The sequence below is a fragment of the Octodon degus genome, unplaced genomic scaffold, assembly GCF_000260255.1.
Source record: "Octodon degus isolate 3935 unplaced genomic scaffold, OctDeg1.0 scaffold00169, whole genome shotgun sequence".
NCBI classification, from domain to species: Eukaryota; Metazoa; Chordata; class Mammalia; order Rodentia; family Octodontidae; genus Octodon; species Octodon degus.
In genome coordinates, this window is record NW_004524745.1 from 3,400,528 (window position 1) to 3,412,113 (window position 11,586).

The window sequence follows — 11,586 nt, forward strand, 5'->3', positions numbered from 1 at the left end:
TTTCTCTCCTTCCTCCTCGTTCTCTCAACGTCCGTCACCCTCTCGCTTTTCCTCTCCATTTCTGTCATTTTGAATGAGATTTCTTTCAGGTTTTTGGTCATGTATTTTTAATTAATAGGCTGTTCATATAGTTTGCCTGTCTTATTTTTTTCATCTTTTTGTGAGCATTTTTCCTGCACATGTGTAACTTGTCACATTTTAATTCTTTATGTCATTCTTTGACCTATTTAAATTTTACATTGTCTTGTCAGATTTATCCCTTTTTTATACCTTCTTTTATCAGCAGATACTTAGTGGGCAACTTGCAGACATTTTTATTATATAAATATAATAAAATATAGTCTATGTCATATATAATAAAATAGGCTCACAGTATAAATTTGAAAAATATATTTGGGATGATATAAGAGAAAAAAGCAAGTGTTGATATCCTTGTTGTTAGAAGAAAAGGTCTGTTTTACTCTGCCTAGCTTTTTCATGCAGTTTTTAAAATCCTTAGTGATGAGTGATTTGGAGGCAGACTTGGTAGATCAACAGGGAGAGGTGGCAGAGTAACATTTTGAAGTACTATTATATTTTGAATAAATTTAATGTGCTAATAAATTTAATATAATTTAATAGTTAAATTAGTATATGTGTGTTAAAGGATTAGTATTTTTGACCCTACTTTGTCCCCACCTGCGGAGCTAGTATTTTTTTCCTTTCCTGAATATGATGTAATAACACTTGTAATGAAGGAGAAGGGATAATTTGCTGCTATGGATCTTTAAGGGGTGACCCTGGACCAGCTCTTTTCTAGGCTGGTGGAGAAGGGAAGTTGGGAAAGAAAAAACAGAAAGGCAAAGAGGATCTTTTTTCCACCAGAGAATTCCAGAAAAGTAAGGAAAGTCTGAGATTCTTTTGCTCTTTGCTTGGTGTGAGAGTGGAGAATAATTCTTAGTGTGTCAGGGAAAAGCAGAGATGTTCTAAGAGTTCTCTGGGCTGAAAGTGGCTGGGGGGAGGGGTTGCATCTACTTCTGTGAAAGATAAGTACAATAGTAAATTAAAGTACGGAAATCTGCCTGGCAGCTTAGGGGATGATTCACGCTGTGAAGAGGTAGCCCAAGAGCAGATGTCAGTACTGTTCTTGCATCAAAGGCCAGATGGGAACTCAGTTGCCTCCATGGATGCAAACAGGGAGAGATACTGACAATTGGTGACTCCTGGGAATAGGGACATGGCAGAGGATGACAGCATGGATAGATGACAATCAAAGACCAGATGCGCTTCCTCTATATTCAGATGTTCTATCAGTTTTCTTCTACCTCCCTAGGGCAAAGGTGGAGAAAGGAAGCAAAACCCTGACTGGACCAAGTTCACCTGGAATTGACTTGTTTCTAATTCTTACATCAAGTAGAATAGAGGCTTAATGTTAGAAATTAGAGTCAGTCATTGGAAATTTAGGTGTGTTTACATTTTTGTGCACCTGAATTATGTGGCCAGAAATATTATGGCCACTGAGAAGGTAAAATTAAGACATGGTAAAACAGAAATGCTTCCTGCTCTTCACAAAAATGCTTACCCTAAGGAAAAAAAAATATTGTAGAAAATTTTGCAGCCAGAATGAAGAGTCTAGAAGTATTTCTGTTTGCTATGTAGGTGGGAATTTTAGTGTCATGTGACAAGAAATTTTGGTGACATGACAAAAAATGCAGCAGAATGGCAATGTGTCACTCATTGATGTGTCATTGCATCACCACACTATCTTGTTCTAGAAAATGTGATCAGTGGTTTGCTTTCTAGATTTTCAGTATTTCAGGAGTGAATATGTGTCTATACAGTCCTAAAGTTCTGCCATTCCTACCTCTTTTCAGAGATTCAGATCAATAGTATATAATTATGAGGAAGAAAGGGTATGCTATGGTTTAGATCTAAATGACCCTGGAAGCCTCATGCATTTGGTAGTTGATTAGATTATTAAATTATGTAATATTGTTAGATGGTAGAAGAAGTGAATCAGTGGAGGTGTGACCTCGAAAGGTGTATGTCGCTCCTTGGTTCCCCTTTCATCTTGACTGCCTGACCACTATGACATGAATAGCTTTCTTTTATACCAGGGTCTTCAACCATGCTGTTTTCTTCATTTGGGCATGCCAGCTATGGACTGAAGCCTATAAAATTAATAAGCCAAAATAAACCTCTCCTCCTTTACATAGTGGGTGATGGGCACTGTGTCTCAGTGACAAGAAAGTGACTAAGGCAGATTTTAGTAGTAGGAGTGGGGTTGATGTAATTTAGGAGCCTTTGCTCATGGAAGGAGTTTGGAAAATTTGGAGATGAAGACTAAAGAAGCTTTAGAATACTATAAATAGCATGGCAGGAGATTCTGGTTGGAGCTCAGAAGAAAAGAATACTGATAGAAAGGCAGAGAGTAAAGATCCAATGGCAGATAGACTTGAGAATATATGTGTTACACTCTGGCACACATCTGTCTACATTTTGCTTTTGCTCTAGGACTTTGTGGGAGACTGAGATTAATGGCACAAGATTGATCTGGCTGATAGCACTTCAAGGCAGCCCAACATTCTGACTGTAACATGAGTCCTACTTGCTTCTATAATAAAAACCAGGAGCAAAGGACAGAGTTAGTTAAATGAGTTTAAAAGAGTACAGTTTAGTCAGAAAAGAAGTGTGTGCCAAATTGGAGTCTTTGAGAACCTGGGTGATCACATGGTTGCCATGATCAAGAAGCCAAGTGTGTTTTATCAGGACAGTAGGAAAGATGTCTTGAGGGTATCTCAGGAATCAGCAAGGCCCCATCCTTCATTGGCTCAAGAGTATAAGAGTAAAGACAGACTCCTTTAAAAGACTTAGCTTTGGGAAGAGAAGTGTCCTGCTTGAGAATGGCTGTTTAAGGAATTAGCTTTTTGGGGTTCCTCTCACAGTGCTCAGCCTTCCAGACACTGTGAATTTCCACGGCCATGAACCCCAGGGACATGGCTACTGTTTGAGTTGGAAGTAGATCTTGGTGTGTTGCATGTGGTGTTGAGTTTATTACATGCAGAGTGGAACATGGCATCAAGGAGGCTTCTACCCAGATTTCAGAAGAATGCCTGCGAGGCCAGGCAGTATACAAAGAAAGGGAAAATGCGTGCAGCTTCATTGTAAGAGTGAAGCTAAAAGTGCAGTGTATGCTATGTGAAGTTGGAAATGCAAGGAATGTGGTTGTCTGCTGAGGAAAGGCACAAGAAATAAGGGAAGGACCCTAAGAGAAGCTACGTGGGCTACAACTGGCAATGCTATAGGAGTGGGCTGCCCAAGCTCTTTGGAGTTCACATCAGACCACACTTTGCCCTGGGGGCTAGACATGGAGCTACAGGATTTAATGCCTTACTGGGTTTTACAGTAGAGATTCATTTTTCTCTCATAACAAGAAGTCCAGGAGCAAAGAACAGCTCAGAGATGATAAGTCCCAGGCTCTTTCTATGTTTCATTCTTCCATTATTGGGATAGTGGCTCTTCACATTATGGTGTATAACACAGTGATTAGCACAGTTCCAAGCATTATTTTTTTGTTTAAAACAGAAAACATCTTCATAATGGACTTTCACATCTATCTATCTATTTCACATCCATCCACCCATAGCCACAAGGGAGGCTACAAATGAGTATTTTGGTTTTCTATTCTCTACACTGAAAATAGCTAAGAGAGGAGGGAACAGAAGGGATGTTGGGTGAGCCAATCAACAGTGTCCATGATGTTCACCTGCTGCACCTAGTAATCATTTGGACATTCCACTTTATGGAGTAGCTTTTGAATCTCCACAGTTCTTCCCTAATTCACAACCACATCATCTATAGCCTCTACTTTTGCAAATCCTCCAAAATGTTTTCTCTTTGTTATGTGCATTTGCTAAAATATTTGAGCATATTTGATTCTGCTACAAAAGACCAGACAAACAGGATGATTGTAACACATTAGAAGTAGGAAGCACTGGGCTGAAGAGATAGCTTGGTGATCTAAGTGCCTGCCTGGCAAGCACAAGGACCAGGTTTGATCCCCTGTACCACATGCTATGCTGGCCCCAGAACCCTGGAGTGTGCCTTGCCAGCCCTCAAACCAGACATGATGATGCATGCATTTAATCCCAGTGCTGGGGAGCCTGAGACAAAAGAATCACTATGAGTCCAAGCTGTATAATGAGACCCTGTATCCAAAAAAAAAGAAAAGAAAAGAAAAGAAAATCATGTAGTATTGATAGAAACTAAACAATGGGCCAGTGGACTAAGCTCCTACTTAGGCAAGCACAGGGACCAGGCTTTGATTCCCGGCACCACATGCTGCACCGGCCCTCCCCGCAGCTGGCAGCTGCACTGAGCCAGCCATGGAATCCAGGTGTGGTGGCACAAGTCTGTAATCCCAGCTCTGGGGGAGGCTGAAAATAGGAGGATCCTGTGAAAAAAAAAAGAAAGAAAGAAAACAATGGGCTTGTGAGATACCAGCAAAATTTACAAGATGTGGTAAATGTAAATAAATACCATATGAAGGGGCTGGGGAGCTGGCTTAGTGGAATAAGCACTTGCCTGGCAAGCGCAGGGGCCTGAGTTCAAACCCAGTTCCGCAAAAAAAAAAAAAAAAAAAAATTCAAAGTAAGGCCTAGTTGTTACAGTTGGGTGTGACAAGGAAGTAAGTTCTGAAGAGCACACGTCTGAACTCCAGTCACGCCGCAACATCTCGTATGCCGTCAAAAAAAAAAAAAAAAAAAAAAAAAAAGCATATGAGAGAGAGGTAGAATTAATACAATGTATTAAGTATAGATAGCAAGTTATGAATTTATGAGGCATGCTGAAGCTACAGAGAATAAATAGAAAATAGGGTGCAACAAGCAAGATGGCTGCTTACTGATAGAGTTGATTATTTATTGGGCTGACAGTTATGCCTCCCCTAAATCCACCACCCAGTGTGTTTGCCTGCTTCAACGAACCCCCAACACACTGCCACAGAGTAATCTCTCAACTTTGCAAACCTTATTAGGGTTAACCCCTCAGTGTCTCCATTGTTATCACGGCATATCGACTCTCCAGCACGATGTGGTAGGCTGGGCTCCTCGAAAAACAAAATCTAAGGGCAGATTAGCATTGCAAAAATATCCTGGTGCACATTCGTTGCAATCTGTTCGTCCTTCAGCCCTCTGAGAGTAGCCAGTTATTGGCTGTAGCTTGCTTCTAGCGAGGGGATCTGACCTTGGGCAAAGCAGCTCTCTGCAGCTGAGGGTAATTCCTAGGCAGCCACTCCCATGGAATAAATCTTTCCATCCCACAGGGGGATCCAAGCAGCACACACAGTCCTGTGAGACTTTATCTCACTTGCCACTGCCATTATTTTCATCTGATATTTTGTGTTGTCTTTCATCAATAGCAAAACCACTGAAAACTAATAGTTGTCATTTCTTTCTTTTTTTTTTTGAATAAATGGGTTTTATTTATAAATTTAGGCAACATACATAATTGACCTAAAAACTTAATATGATGAATTAAAAAACCCCTTGGAAGGCTGGCTCTATAAAAGGGATTTTCCCGGGACAGTAACCAGATGTGACCTATGCCAACACTATCCTAATTGGTGGAGATCCAATAGGCTGAGCAGTATGCTCCTCCCTCACAAGTTCACACTAACTCCACAAGGAAAAACAAACAAACAAACAAGAAACCCGAACCTTGGTATTGTTTCCTCTCAGTGGATCTTGTCATTAAGGTGTGTGTAATAGAGTCCAGTTGGTTTTTTCCTGACTAGACTGCACTTGTTTTCTATACAGTAGTGAAATGCTATGGGTATAACTTGCGGAAGTCCTCATTCCACCACATTAACTAACCCCCTAGCTGATAATGCAAACACTAACTGGGGGATTTTTGTTTATAAGGGCTCTAGAATAACAAGTTCATTCACACCAGCATCATCTGTTACTAATATTCTAGTTAAGTGCAGCTTTTCATTGTGCTGTGGTTGGTCTCATAATTAGGTTTTTTGTTTTGTTTTTGTTTTTTTGGTCTACTGAGAGGAAATACTTTGTGTGTCATTTTTTAAACACACCGTACTCTTCCTCCTGACTGCCCAGAGCACCATCTGCTAGGTGCCCTTCCTGCCCACTGCATCCACCCCTTCTGTCATTCCTTCCCCCGAGCTTCTCGGACCACACCCCTCTCTCTAACCACCTACTCAGGCTGCCGAGGAAGCTGGCCCTGCTCTGATTCCCTCTCACCCTGCAGTTTTGAGCTGGCTGGCTGGTTTGTGGGAAGACGGGGCTGAAGCCCGGCAGGAGGTGCAGATGATGGATGCTGGGGCAGGAGGGAGTCTCGGGCAGCTCCCGCTCCGCATTCTAAAATGCCTTCTCCCTCAGAACATCTCCCTGGCCTCCTGCCTGGCCCTGCCACCCCAAAGCCAGTAATGAGAAACCTGGATTCGCTTTGTAACGGAAGACTGCACACCGCAGCCCTAAATTGTGCCTTCAAATTTTAATAGCAAGCTAAATCGAAAATCACATAGGGAGTAGTTTGAAGATGCCCTGCAGCTGGATTTGTTTTATGCTAGAGCAGTTTTGCTGCCTGGCTGCTTCCTGCTGAAAGCGCAGAGGACGTGCTGAAATGCTGCCACCGCAAACAAAGCGAGATCAGGCAGAAGCCTCGCGCGCTGACAGACCCTCCGTGTAAATGGCTGGCAGCGCTGCTGTGGCACAGGCGCGGCGCTAGGAAGCAAGTGGCTGCAAACATCAGACTTGAAAAAAATAAAAAAATAAAATAAACTTGTTGTGGTTGATGCAATAGTGATGGCCAATCTTGTATGTATTCTAAGTATTTAACTGATGTTTTTATGAAATTCTCTTTAAGTCTTCCTAACCGTGAGATGAAATTATCTTTGTTATTCTATTGTTCAACAGCTCCCAGAAAATAAAAAAGGAATTCTTAAATAATTAACTAATAAAAAAAGAAAGAAAGAAAGAAAGAAAGAGAGGAACTCCTCAGCACAAGCGTCCAGAATGCTAGTGCTGGAAGGGACTTCATGCCTCACGTGGCCCCACTCCTGTAACTGATAACTGGAGATAAGTACTGGGTCGCACAGCTCATGAGTGGCACCTTGAGTTAAACCCCAAAGCGTTCGGCTTTTGGTGTAATTGTTATTCTACTACATTGTACCCGAGTTCATTGTGTTCAGGCTCATTACTTTACTTGAATATTTTTCTTTTGCCTTCATGCAGTAGATCAGAGGAAACTGCCACAGTCGAAGCAGCTCCAGTGTCTAACCGTATACGCAACAGCTATCAGTTTCATCGCTGAGGAGCAGCTAACAAGTTCACTAATTGGACCACTGCATTCGTTTCTCTTCTCAAGGCTAATTACTTGTTTAATTAAGGAATTTGCTTTGATTATAAATACTGTCTCATAAAATATTTGATGACTCTTGACTTTGCTGTGAGGATCCAACATAAGCGTGAAGTGCTTTCATTAGAACTTTGGAAAACTAAACAACTAATTAGCATTGAGATGATTAAAGTTTAATTAGACACAAATTCATAGATTTAGAATTATTCTTTATTTTGTATATTAGTTCACACATGTATGCAAAAGCATAAGGGAACTGAATTATTATTTGTGGAAATCGTAATTTTCTATTTCTTATGATTTTCTTGATAAAACAACAAAAAAAGCTTTTCTTGATAAGGCTTCCAGCTGAGTTAGAACAATTTGTTTGGTATTTAATATTCCTCGTGCTCCTGTGACACCTTTTCCTTCTTGCAGCTCGAAGTACTTAATACACAGTAGCTCAGTAATCCTCGCTACGGTAAAGCCGGGCAGAGTAGATGGCAAATATAATCCTCTTGATACAGAAAGCTGAATCTGCCTGAAAATTCCAATGTACAATTGACCTGCCTGGTAAATGTATTATCAGAGTATTTGTGCACTGTGTAGAAATTGTTGTCCAATCTATATGTAGCTAGTTATGTGCTTTGGGGCATGTTTTCAGTTGAGAGGAGAGGAATTAATAAAAATCCAGCACCCTGCTTGAGTTTAAAAACATTCAATTGCGCACAACATAGACTGATAATTAGGTTTAATTTTCTTAGGATGTCCTTGGCAGCAAACAATAAAAAGCAGAAGGACTGAATGTATAAACAAGCCACTAATAAACATCGTAACTATAATTTGGCAGTCTCCTCCTCTGCATCAGATTCTGTGCTGAGTATACCTTATATACATTTTTCTAACCTCATGGCAACCCTGTAAGATAGAAATAATTATTCCCCCCCTTTTTTATTTTCAGATCAGATGGTGCCATCGGAAGAATTTGAGACACACCATCAAAAGAGGTGTCACTACCTAAGGGAACTCGAGGCCAGACTCACTATTCAGCAAGGTTTCTTTTCTCCTTTCAGTCTTCTGCATTATATTAGCCACTCGTCTTTACTCATCCAGCAACTGGAGGACACACAGGGTAAACATCCCTAATCAAAAAGTCAGAAACCCAAAAGCCTCCAAAATCTGAAACCTTTTGAGCACTGAGATGATGTCATAAATAGAGAATTATTCTACACATGACCTCATGGGATGGGTTTGTAATCAAAACAAAGAAGCACTAAAAATATTGAATAAAATAAACTCCAGGCTATGTGTATAAGGTGTATATAAAACACAGATTTCATGGTTAGACTTGGATTTCAAACGCAAGATATCTCATTACATATATGCAGATATTTTAAAATCTCAGGAATCCAAAATCCAAAACACTTCTGGTCCCAAGTATTTCAGACTAGGGACACTCACCTTGTACAGACTTCTGACCCTCATGGAGCTTGCCTCCTAGGTCATGGCCTAGATTTCTTCAAAGTGGTAAGAGCAAACAGAATAGAAGTAAGTGTGAGCCGAGGAAGCCAGACCAAAGCAAGCAAACACACAAACAACTAAATAAATATAAAAGATTTTGTCTAACCAAATATTGATTCCCGAGTTGGAAAGTGTTATATTTTTCACTTCTCCTCCTTAGTGATTCTTCTGGGTTCTTTTGGAATAAGCCTACCACTGAGCTCCCATTGTGGGATGGAGGAATAGTGTAGTTGTAACCAAGTGGCATGGCTGTTAGCCAGTTACGCCTACCATGGAATCTTGGGAAATATTCCAGGCTTAGGTGAAATATTCCAGTCCATGCTGAGTCCCCAGGCTGCTGATGGTGAGTTCGTTTGTTTCCAGTGTCCGTGTTTTATCACTTAGCTCACAAACTATTTACCAGGTCAGTTTACCCTGCCTTCCTCCCCTCTGCCTGATGCCCTGGAGTAGGTTGGATTGGTTTTTTCACCCTAATTCATATCTACCTGGAATCTCAGAATGTGGTTTCCTTATTTGGAAACAGTTGTGGGTTTTTTTTTTTTTTCCAGATATGATCAAGATGAAAATTGGCTTAGGCCCTAGGCATAGGCCTTAAATTCAATACAAGTTTCCTTGAAAGAGGCAGAAGAAGACACACAGAGCCACACGGGAAGACAGCCACATGAAGTCAGGCCAAGGTTGGAGGGATGCAGCGACAGCCAGAAAATGCCAGGAGCCACCAGAAGCAAGGAGGGGCAGTGAAAACTTCCCAGGAGAGTCTTCAGAGGGATCTGGGAGTTGGTTTTGGACCTGTGGTCTCCAGGGCTCATAGAGAATCAATTTCTGTTGTTTTAAACACCGAGTTTGTGGGGCTTTGTCACAGAGCCCCTAGGAAGTAGCAAAAGCCATGTTTGCCTTTTGATAAGTCTCCTAATACTCAGTGAGTCTCTCAATCGGTTACCTTCCCCTCGCCCTGCTTATGTTGATATGGGGGTAAACTTTCTGTCATAGAGGGGTTGTGGCAGCCATTTGTTTGGCAAGGGAGCCTTGGCCCTTGTTTTGAAACTACACCAACATACTATTCTACTTGTAATGGTGGTGTTAGGTGAGAGAACTCTGGTGAGGGGAATCTGGTCACTTCTTCCTGAGAACTCTTCAGCCTTGTCAAGGGGACTTGTTACTGAGAGAAATGAATGGTGCAGTACTTCAGGGTACCCAACCCTTACCCCAAAGAGATAGCACTGTGTTGTGCTTCTTCTTACTGTCTCTTTAGAACACTGGGAGCCCACCTATACCTGCCAGAGCGGGGAGTTGGGGCTCTCAGGAACACTGCCTGTTAATTCTGTCTTGGAAAATATTGTCAGAGTCCCTGAGCAGGGAAGCTTTCTGCCTGACCAGCTCCCAAGTGAGTGAAAAATGTATCACCAAGGCAGACCTGAGAAGGGACTCCACCAGCATTTTCTAATCTTTTTTTTTTTTTTTTTTTAAGACAACATCTCGTAGTTCAGGTTGGACCTGATCTCACTATGCCCAGATCTGCATTTTTAATCTTTTAGGAATCCCATCCTGTCTTCAATCTCTAAAGCTAGTTCACATACTCAGTTTACAGGCCTGTACTTGAGTGACCGAGTCTCTTCTGTTCTATCATTTATGACTCTCACAAATGTTCTTGCATTACCTCCAAAACTCCACTGTTAGCCGTCCAAAATCTCTCAAATTTATCAACTGTTGCTGTAGGTTACAGAAAATGTATCAGTTTGGGAAGACATAAACATTCAGACCATAACAGATGCTGATCTGACACCTTGTTCCATGGACAGCACCGTTCCTTACAAGGTCATGCTAACTTTAAACAAATTATCCCACTCTACTACTTCAGCTTGCTTTTGGGTTAAGGATGATTTGCTAGGAAGGGGCCTGTTATGGTTTAAATATGAAGTGTACCCCAAAGACTCTTTTATGGAGCACTTGATCCTCAATGTAACAATTCAGATTTGGGGGCTATCGCCTCAACTGGATCATGAAGCATTCAGTTTATAGTTGAAAGGAGCAGTAGGAGTTAAGGTCCAATTGGAGGAAGAAGAAAGCTGGAGGCATGGCTTTGAAGGCGGTGTCCCATCCTAGCCCCTCATCTCTCTCTGTGCTCACTCTGCTTCCCACGTGCCACAAGGTGACCAGCGTCCTCTACCATGTCCTCTGTCCTGTTGGTGTCTCTCCACAGGCCTCCACACTGGAGCCAGCTGACCAGGGACTGTAACCTCTGAATCCAGGAGCCAAAATGAACCTTTAAGTTGTACCTGTCAGTATTCCGTGCCAGCAATGAAAAGCTGACTAATCCAGTGCCATTCAGATTTGTACATGCGGCCTCTGCATTTTTGTACAAAGAGAGTGTGTCCTCACAAAGGGCACTGTCAATCCCTGGGGTCTTTTCATGGTGAGATCTAGGGATCCTCCACTCATGTTGCCTTCAGGAGGCACTGATTCTTAAACTTAGGAAGCTGCCGTAACTTTCCACAACACGTTTGTTATGGTTTGTATCTAGTTGTCCCTCCAAAGCCTCATGCAGTCATGGGGCAGGGACTTCTAGAGTTTTGAGATTAACTCATGATCCACTAGAATTATGGGTTTTAGTGCTGCCGGGATTATGGGTGTGAGCACTCCCCCCCCCCCCCCGACCTCGGGCAGATAGCCTGGCTGCAATTTAAGGGAGAGGCAGACTTCCCCTCTGTTGCCATTGTTGCTGCTACTCCT